The sequence below is a fragment of the Xyrauchen texanus genome, chromosome 20 (genome assembly GCF_025860055.1).
Source record: "Xyrauchen texanus isolate HMW12.3.18 chromosome 20, RBS_HiC_50CHRs, whole genome shotgun sequence".
Classification (NCBI taxonomy): domain Eukaryota; kingdom Metazoa; phylum Chordata; class Actinopteri; order Cypriniformes; family Catostomidae; genus Xyrauchen; species Xyrauchen texanus.
Genome location: NC_068295.1, coordinates 8,499,516 through 8,509,667, shown reverse-complemented (window position 1 = coordinate 8,509,667; position 10,152 = coordinate 8,499,516).

The following is a 10,152-nucleotide window of genomic DNA, read 5'->3' as shown; positions in this document are numbered from 1 at the left end:
CCTTGAAATGATAATTTGCACCCCTATAATTGATATTGACTTGATCATAATTTTGATTGCACTTCCGTTTAAGTCTCCTTTTACCCTATTGTTATAATCATACCCTCAGAGCTATAATTAGGCCTATAATTATGAAATTCCAAAAAATTAAGCTACATTAATTTTGTAGGTCTATGTGAGGAAAACGTCAGAGATGGCGATTCTACCTTAATCAAGAAAGTTTCAAATTAAAAATTTAAACTTAAGCCGATTTCATTTTCGGTTCTTAAAACATAATTGCTTCAACTCCACTAATCATGATAAATAAATCTTGATATATACTTTTGCGTTCTTTATCACTTTATGCACGTGTAGGTAGAGATAACATTAAACCAAGTCTCTGTAAAAATCGTGAAATTGTAAGACTGTCCCATCGGTGCAAAACAGATTTATTTACATCGAATCAGAAAAGAATATTACAACTAAAACTAAACCACATGTTATTTCAAGAAACATACATTTATTTTTCATTATGTTTGCTCCATTTTAGTTTAACATTTCAACCTGACCAAAAACGCTTATTTCATTAAAAAAATAAAAATAAACTTAATTTTGAAGTCATCCAAAGCAAATTTGGAGGCCCATCCAAAATAACAGTAAAGTTACCCATTTGCATCATCTAGGCCGTAGAGTTAGGAAAAGCGATTGTAGAAAATAACATACGGTTTATATTCCCTTTTTCCCATTCTGTATCTTAATCGATCACTTATTTGTGAGGTGGACGCAGGAAACATGTTTGAGGGCGCAATGATGCGCAACGGTGTCTCTCTGAGCTCCTACTCCGGCGCCAGAGACAAAAGCCTGCCAGAGACTAAAAAGAAGGCAAAAGAAAAGGAAAGAGAGACGAGATTATCTCATCCGTTAGCTATCAACAGTGCTGTTTAGATCAGCTTTGTGTCCTCCCGTCCCAAGACTAATGGCTCAGAAGGAAAGTCGGAGAGGAGGGGTTCTAGCTTTACTCTTACCGAATGGCAAGGTACATTATTTTTCATGGTATTTGTTGTCATTTGAGCAGTATTGAGTCCCTGATTTATTAAAATAAGAATTTGATGCTGATATCTTATCTCTGTTGTTGGAGAGCATTGCGCTTATAGGGGAGTTGGCCAGGTTACACAGGCTGATAGTACTGTCAAATTAATGTTAGATTCATACAGGCAGTGGGCCTAACCGGCTATGAATCTTGTTTTGGTGTGATTTATTGCAGGTTCATGAAATGCTTTAGATACTGCCACCATAGGAAGGATCAGCTAAAAAGTTGTTGTTTTTTATCAGCACCACTTATCGGTCTGAGTCACGGTTTTCAAAAACTCTTTCCATATATCATGATCATTCCACGTGTGCTGACAAAATGACAAATTGGATAAACTCCATAGAATATTTGGTCATGGTTTGTAGGCATAACATGGATTTCACATGCTCTCACTGAACTAAATGTCAAGACTCTTGGATTTTGAACAAACTTTAGCTGAATTACCCAATGGTTCGGCCATCCTCAAGCGTAATGCACAGAGAAGCAGAGGGACAATAACATGATGATAATAACATGTTATTGGTGGTGAAGTCCCGCGATAGTTTAGGTCAGGCTAGATGACTGTCTACTAATTACACAGACCCATGATTAGCTGGGGATAATGTCCGATCACAGAGTTTAAACGCTGTTGCAGATTTTTATCTGGCCAGGAGTTGATCTTTGCCCCACACACGTGTTTTGTCTGTTTAATAGCACCATTAGGATGAGGAGAGACTCAATCAAGCATGAAGCCAAGCTGACCGTGAAGAGCACACGACTCTCTTCTGGGGTCTCCAGTATCCTGATGGATTGACATATTGATGATATCAGCTTCAGGAAAAAAACAAACAAACTCCTGAAACGATTCCGTTTACGTGTATGCATTATATATAATATTATGGCTGTTATACAAATATTATACAAAAGTAAAAATATTCGATTCACAGTTGATAGCCTACATTATAATTTCCAACATGCCTCTTATCGTTATGTGACAGAAATTAATTAGGAAAAATATATAATAATAATAATAATAATAATAATAATAATAATAATAATAATAATGCATAGCAATACAATTATTTTACGAACCCTCGTTGGGCATGAAATTGTTGGGGGTCTCAGTTTTGAAAACATTTTTGCACCCATAATATGTAAGAAAATGCGGCAAATGAATGTCGAAAACAAGAGTATTATGCTATAAAAAAAGAGGTCCCCTCTCAAAACTTTAACCTCCCAAAATAAAAAATGGTTTGTGTTCATTAATTCATTATTTTGAGAAGCATTTTAATAAATTTTGTATATTTTAATTACAGCCTACATTTGTTTTATTTGCCTATTTCTGTAAACCATGTCGGTCTATTACGTCTCATAGGCTTTTTATTAGATCACATTGCCTTCACGGATTAGACGGCTATAGGGAAAATATAACCTATTATATTTTCTACGTCGTAAACATTTAGCCTTTATTACACATACAGTATATTTGATATACTTATGCACGATTTTGTGTATTTATCGATGTTTATTTTGAGATACAGCTCTATATGGCTGTAAGCATCTTGCATTTTGAGTGCCACATCTCGAGTAGCTATTTTGAGCCTGTAAAACAAGAAAATATAGGCCTATGTATAGGCTAAACGTGACTCCTGTTTCACACTTCGTATCCCTTCTTGACACTTTTCATATTAATAAGTACATTTTTGTTCAAAGTAGCTAATTATATATATATACATAGCCTATATAAAGACGCCCAGACGTTCTAAATTAAACGAATTAATATATTTCATCTGTTAAAGACGCATTTCCTTTAAGAGTCATTAAATTAACGGCATATTATCCAGACTCCGGTGCTGCTGACAGTTTTACTGTGCAGTCCCACTTGTTGTCAGTTTAGTCATTATCTGTCACACACATCCTCCGTAGCTACATGTTAATAATAAAAATGTTGCATTCCATTGATCGCTCATTTTGTCCTTACTATATTTTTATATTGCACATATATTTTCCATCAAGTTATTGTTTTCACCTTTTTGAGAGCGAATCACTATCATTTGGTTTGGAAAACGAGCCATCATCGCCTATTGCGTATGTAACAGCACATCAGACTCTAATCTCTGTCCATTTTTTTCCATCAAGTGACATTTAAACCTATCTTAAATTACAACAACTCCAAAAATATGTTCTGTTGTTTAAATCTGATATATTGAAATACATGTAATTCATACATTATAGGCTGCACGTTCATGTATGATTTTGAACATGTAACATGTACTTTCACAAATAATAGTGGAATCTGACGATTTACATATATTCCCAAATATATGAACTATGCATACAATTGAAGTCAGAAGTTTACATACACCTTAGCCAAATATACTAAAACAATTTTTTTCACAATTCCTGGCATTCAATTGTGGAAAACATTCCCTGCCTCAGGTCAATTAGGATCACTACTTTATTTTAACAATATGAAACGTCAGAATAATAGAAGATAGAATTATTTAAGCTTTTATTGCTTTTATCTCATTCCCAGTGGGTCAGAAGTTTACATACACTTTGTTAGTATTTGGTAGCATTGCCTTTAAATTGTTTAACTTGAGTCAAACATTTTGGGAAGCCTTCTACAAGTTTCTCACAATAAGTTGCTGGAATTTTGGCCCATTCCTCCTGACAGAACTGTTGTAACTGAGTCAGGTTTGTAGCCCTCCTTTCTCGCACACATTTTTTCAGTTCTGCACACAAAGTTTCTATCAGATTGAGGTCAGGGCTTTGTGATCGCCACTCCAATATCTTGACTTTGTTGTCCTTAAGCCATTTTGCCACTACTTTGGAGGTATGCTGGGGTCATTGTCCATTTGGAAGACCCATTTGCGATTGAGCTTTAACTTCCTGGCTGATGTCTTGAGATATTGCTTCAATATATCCCCATAATGTTCCTTCCTCATGATGGTATCTATTTTGTGAAGTGCACCAGTCCCTCCTGCAGCAAAGCACATCCACAACATGATGCTGCCACCCCCATGCTTCACAGTTGGTATGGTGTTTTTGGGCTTGCAAGCCTCACCCTTTTTCCTCCAAACATAATGATGTGATGTCATTATGGCCACACAGTTACATTTTTGTTTCATCAGACCAGAGGACATTTCTCCAAAAAGTTAAATATTTGTCCCCATGTGCACTTGCAAACTGTGGCTTCTTCCTTGCTGAGAAGCCTTTCAGGTTATGTTGATATATGACTCATTTTACTGTGGATATAGATACTTGTCTTCACAAGATCCTTTGCTGTTGTTCTGGCATTGATTTACACTTTTTGAACCAAACACCTCTAAGAGACAGAATGTGTCTCCTTCCTGAGCAGTATGATGGCTGTGTGGTCCCATGGTGTTTATAATTGCGTACTATTGTTTGTACAGATTAACGTGGTACCCTCAGACATTTGGAAATTGCTCCCAAGGATGAACCAGACTTGTGGAGGTCCACAATCTTTTTTTCTGAGGTCTTGGCTGATTTCTTTAGATTTTCTCATGATGTCAAGCAAAGAGGCACTGAGTTTGAAGGTAGGCCTTAAAATACATCCACAGGTACACCTCCAATTGACTCAAATTAGCCTATCAGAAGCTAAGTGGCTCATTGCCTAAAGGCTTGATATCATTTCTTGGAATTATCCAAGCTGCTAAAAGGCACAGTTAACTTAGTGTATGTAAAGTTCTGACCCACTGGAATTGTGATATAGTCAACTAAAAGTGAAACAATCTGTCTGTAAACAATTGTTGGAAAAATAACTTGTGTCATGCACAAAGTAGATGTCCTAAATGACTTACCATATGACATACCTTATACCAATGACTTAGTGTGCTAATATGAAATTGTAGTTAAACAATTAGTTTTAATGACTTCAACCTAAGTGTATGCAAACTTCTTATTTCAACTGTATGTGTGCATGTGTGTTCTATATGGCCATATCCAATTTCTGTCTCATTATAATTAATTTAATTTTGATAAACAGAAGCACAACATTTTATCCTCTGGCCCTCAGCTAGTACCCAACAAAGCTAGTACACCCCCCTCCCCCCTCCAAAAAAAAAAAAAAACCTGAGATAGTAAAATGATTGCGTGCAGATGCCAGTCCTAAAAAAAAAAAGAAAACGATTTTAAGTCCATGTTTATATGAAGGAAGAGCCTGTTTCCTGGACCTAACAAAACCCAGGCCTGAGTACCATGACAGTGAGGCGGTCAGCAGAGGGAGAGATAGGCCAATCTTCATCTTCATCTGGACACTGAATAAGGTTAGCTGTGGAGGTAACAGAAGTGGGTCAAGGGCTTGCGTCTTTTCTGACCATTAAATGCTGATTTAGATCACAGCATTCTGTTCAAACTCAAGCACTGAACACTGTAAATGTCAGGACACTGTTGTTTATGGTTATATCCCATGTCATATGAGAAAAGATTATAAAAGTGGCAGGACAAGAAACTAATTTCGCTCCATTTGTTCCATGAAACATCTCTGCCTTTAAATCCTCAAAAAATTGGCTCCATTCACTCCCATTGTAACCTCGATTTTTGCTTTTTTAAAGATTTTTTTTTTTGTGGTATTATGCCACAAATGATGTTGATTGAGCTCAACTCAGTTCTTTTCTTGTACTATTTCTTTAAATTCTGCTTACAATATCATAGCTCTTTAGCCACCTCACATGGTAAAGTCTCTGTTACAGTGGTCAGCCACCAGGAGAAAGTTTCCTCACATATTTCTCAGCACTACCCAGAAAACCGTCCATATATACAGAACGCATATCTGAGGAGATGCAGATCCTATTAGGTCCCGGAAGGTGAGTCTTATCAGCTCCTGGTTTCAGACTGTGTGCTGCGCCAGGCCTTGAGACCTCGCCGGCACCATTGTGCATCTGACCCAGCTGTATGAATGATAGCCTTCCCTGTTTCTGCCTCAGACGGGGAGGAAAGGAGGAGGCGAGGTAGGGGCCTGTGCTCCAACACCAGACATTCTCTGTCACACCAGAGCTCTGAGTTAGGGAGGTCTGGTCTGGGAGCACGCTGACGGAAGTCAGGCTAGGAGAAATCCACAGTGCTTGCTCCCCCCTCCTGGGACTAATAAATTAGACAGCTGTATTTTCCCTCATGGCCTTAACCCTGCAGGTGTGTGTTTGTATACATGTGTGCAATTACTGAGCGTTTAGCCAGTAATGTGTGTGACCTATGCCGTGGGTAATGTGGTGAGAGAGGAAGGCTGAAACCTAAATAACGGCGACCTCTCAATTACAAAAGACAGGGATGATTAAGATACAGTGTCGCTACATGAAACTACCATCTTACAGTGGGATGTGAAAGGCTAGATTTCCTCCTTTTTTGTCTAAACATTCCCTGGGCTGTGCCAGAGAGGCAAAAATAAAAGCAAAGGTTGCTACGAGTTCATCTGACCGCTGGTATGTGCACAGTTTACAAAGATTGTCATTCAAACAATAATACAATAAATTTTATTCAGATTTATATGTTGTTCAGTTGTGGATGCACACCACATGACCTCCCACTGGATAAACATGTTGCGAGCAGGGAGTCTGTGTTACTCAGAGCAGCCAGTGTGGCGTCTCCCATCAAACTGACAATTTGTTTCTATTCAACCATGAGTTCCCATTCATAAGCTGTCGCAGCTGTAAATAAAGTGGAAGTTCATTTCTGCTATTACATTTTCCTTGGTTATTCGCTGTTTGAAATGCCTCATTTCTGCTGGGAAAAATACAATCCTGGCCAGCCCCTGTATATCCCTTAGTTTCTGAAAAAGAGAAGGGTAACACACAGTACATAGCTGATGCATACAGCTGATCATTCAATGATTATCATTTATTATCATACGAAAGTTGAAAATACTCTACACTTGTGCAGATCTGATTTATTGCCTTAAATGTATATTTGCTTGACTTGTTATTCTTTTCACTAAGTAAAAAAAAGTGGCAGTGACTTACTATCAGTGAGTAGGACGAAAAGAGCAGATCTCAGAAGTATTCATAGCAGGCATGTAACAACTTGCAATATTCCATGGAGCTTAGTTGTCAGGCACTGTGATTGCTATGGATTTCTTGCACTGCCGTGACTTTCCTTTTTATTACTTAATAATCTGAAGCATTAGTGTGCTACATTTATAATCCCTGCTAACATAATTCATGTGGTTCCTTGTACAATCTGCTTTGCAAATATTTGTGCGATTACACATTTGTTTAACATCTGTCAGAGCTGCAAATGCAAACAAGCATAATGGTGCAGCTATTGCACAGTATACAACTGATTTCACAACCTCCAAGGAACATCTCTTTAAGAGACACAGCTTGTTGTGTTTTCATATATTTTTATGAGCAAAAATATCCTGACATTCTTACAAAGGGTCTAAATCGGGTGAGACAGATGCGTCTATCAGCTGTGTTTCTGCTTCCGTTGACATGTTTGTGGTAAAGTATGAATTAAGACATTGTTCGAGCTGCTCTTTCGTGTATGTTTATTTGTTCTTTTCAATAAGATGTAAACCAATTGGTAGCAGCAGGCTCGTAGACATGAGGTTGCACTTCCTCCTATTGTTTAAAATCTCTTGTCACAATTGTAAGAACAGAACCATCTGTTCTGTATGTAGACCTGCATTTGCATATCTGTATTCTGCTACAATGAAAGTAATAGCACATATGCTTTCGCCTTTAAATAGGGTGTGACGTGTTCTAATTGTATTCAACTATAAAGGATTACTGTCTTTCCCCTGAGCAATGACACACTAATCACACTTACAGTAACATCACTTAAAGAAATATTCCGGATATTCTTGGCATAACGTTGATTAGCACAAAACATTATTCAGACTCATCCCTCCGTTTCTTTACAAAGAGCAAAAATCGATGTTACAGAAAGGCAATTACTATGGTTTAAGTGGGAAATTGTTGGAGAGTTTTAAAGTCAGAAATGTGAAGCTTATATTTTTTTATAAAAGCACTTAAATTACTTATTCTGTTAAAAAGTGTATTATTTGAGCTTTAAAGTTGTTTTTACAGTCATTTTAGGGTTTAGGGCAACAAAGTAAAAAATTGGATATAACTTTACACAGAAAAAGTCAGTAAGCGATTTTATAACACTAAAATCATGTTAACATATTGTCTTGTGTCTATACTTTTGAAACAGTGCATATTTTAACGTTTACGGATTGGCCTCATTCACTTCCATTCTAAGTGCCTCACTGGAACCCAGATTTTTTGCTTTGTTTCAAGAAAAGGAGTTCTATCGGAAAGACACGCAAAGGCTTGAGTGAGGTTTAAGATGTCATTTATTTGATGAATGTAAAACAGAAAAGTAAGGTCTCTCTTTGGCGTAGCGGTCCGAGGGAGTTGAACTCGGAACCGTCATATCCTGCTGGAGATAGGAGGCAGGGGCGAGGAGCCTACCCCCGTTCGGGACAGGGCTAAACTGGTGGTAGTGGGGTGGTGGAGGTTGCCGTGTTAGCACACTGAAACAGCAATGTGATAGATTGTGAGTAGACTTATAAAGCAATGGCTTACATGTGATTGGCTGGGAATAACCCAGCTAATGGTGTGATGATGTACAGCTGCTAGTCTTCCCGCTAGAACTATCCTGTGCTAACATTAACAAGTCGAAGTAATTTTTTTGTGGTAATCAACATTATGCCATAAATGCTGTCAATTGTGCTTAACTTGTGTTGAACCTGGAATGTTTCTTTAAACGTCAGTTCATTCACACTGAGATAAAGGGCAATAATCACATCAAATGCCTCCATATTTAGATTAGGGCTTGATATGGGTTGTCCAATAGTTCTTTCCTAAACAATACATTTAGTCTCCCCAAAGTTACATCCTTGATGAGCTATAATGAGTTTCTGTGCAGTCAGCTGAAATACAGTGTTCCCCAAAAGTATTTGGACACTTGAAAATGCATGAATATCATTGCATTAACTACAGTTGATTTAAACCTAGTGAACATATTTTTTTGTAAAATGCTTTGCTCGAAAAGTGGGCTTGTGCTATCTTTCTTTAAAAATAAATGCCATCTGGTTTGATATTTTGTGTAATGCAAAGACTTTTATACATTTTAAGTGTAGATAAAAGGAATATTTACAAATTTGGGTTACAATGAGGCACTTTTGTGGGACCAATCCGCAAACATTAAAATACTCACCATTGTACAGCCACAAGACGTAAGCAATATGCATGTTAACATGAGTTTAGTGTGATATTAATGCTTATTACAGTAACATTTTATATGTATAAAAAAACTAGAAGTGTATCCGTGTAGCAGTCCGCCGCACAAATATCAGTTTTATCAGAAGAAATAATGTAAGTGCTTTTTTTTCCCTTTTCTCCCCAATTTCGAATGCCCAATTCCCACTACTTTGTAGGTCCACATGTTGGCGCGGTTACTCACCTCAGTCCGTGTGGTGGAGGAAAAGTCTCAGCTGCCTCCACTTCTGAGACTGTTAATCCAAACATCTTATCACGTGGCTCGTTGTGCATGTCAACACGGAGACTCAGTGCATGTGGAGGCACATGCTACTCTCTGCAATCCACACACAACTTACCACGCACCCATTGAGAGCAAGAACCACTGTTTAGAGTATTTAGAGAACTACTCTACCCTCCCTAGCAACTGGGCTAATTTGGTTGCTTAGGAGACCTGGCTGGAGTCACTCAGCACGCCCTGGATTCAAACTTGCGACTCCAGGGGTGGTAGTCAGCGTCAATACTCACTGAGCTACCCAGGCCCCCAATGTAAGTGCTTTAATAAAATGATAAACTTCACTTTTCTGCCTTTAAATCTTTCAAAAATGGGCCCCATTGCCTTCCATTGTAAGTGCCTCACTGTAACCTCATAACATGACCACTCTGGATCTTAAGAGGGCCTGTTACTGTATTTTATTCCTGCTATCTTTTTTCATTCTCTCTATCTCTCATGATATTTTACCAGGCATATACCGAGCTCCACCTAGCTGATCTCGGTTGGTCTTCTTAATGACAATGTCTCAGGCCCATATACACATTCCACATAACTTAGAATGCAATGGAGGAAAACATGGTGGTCTTTCAGTCAACTCCATCAAACAG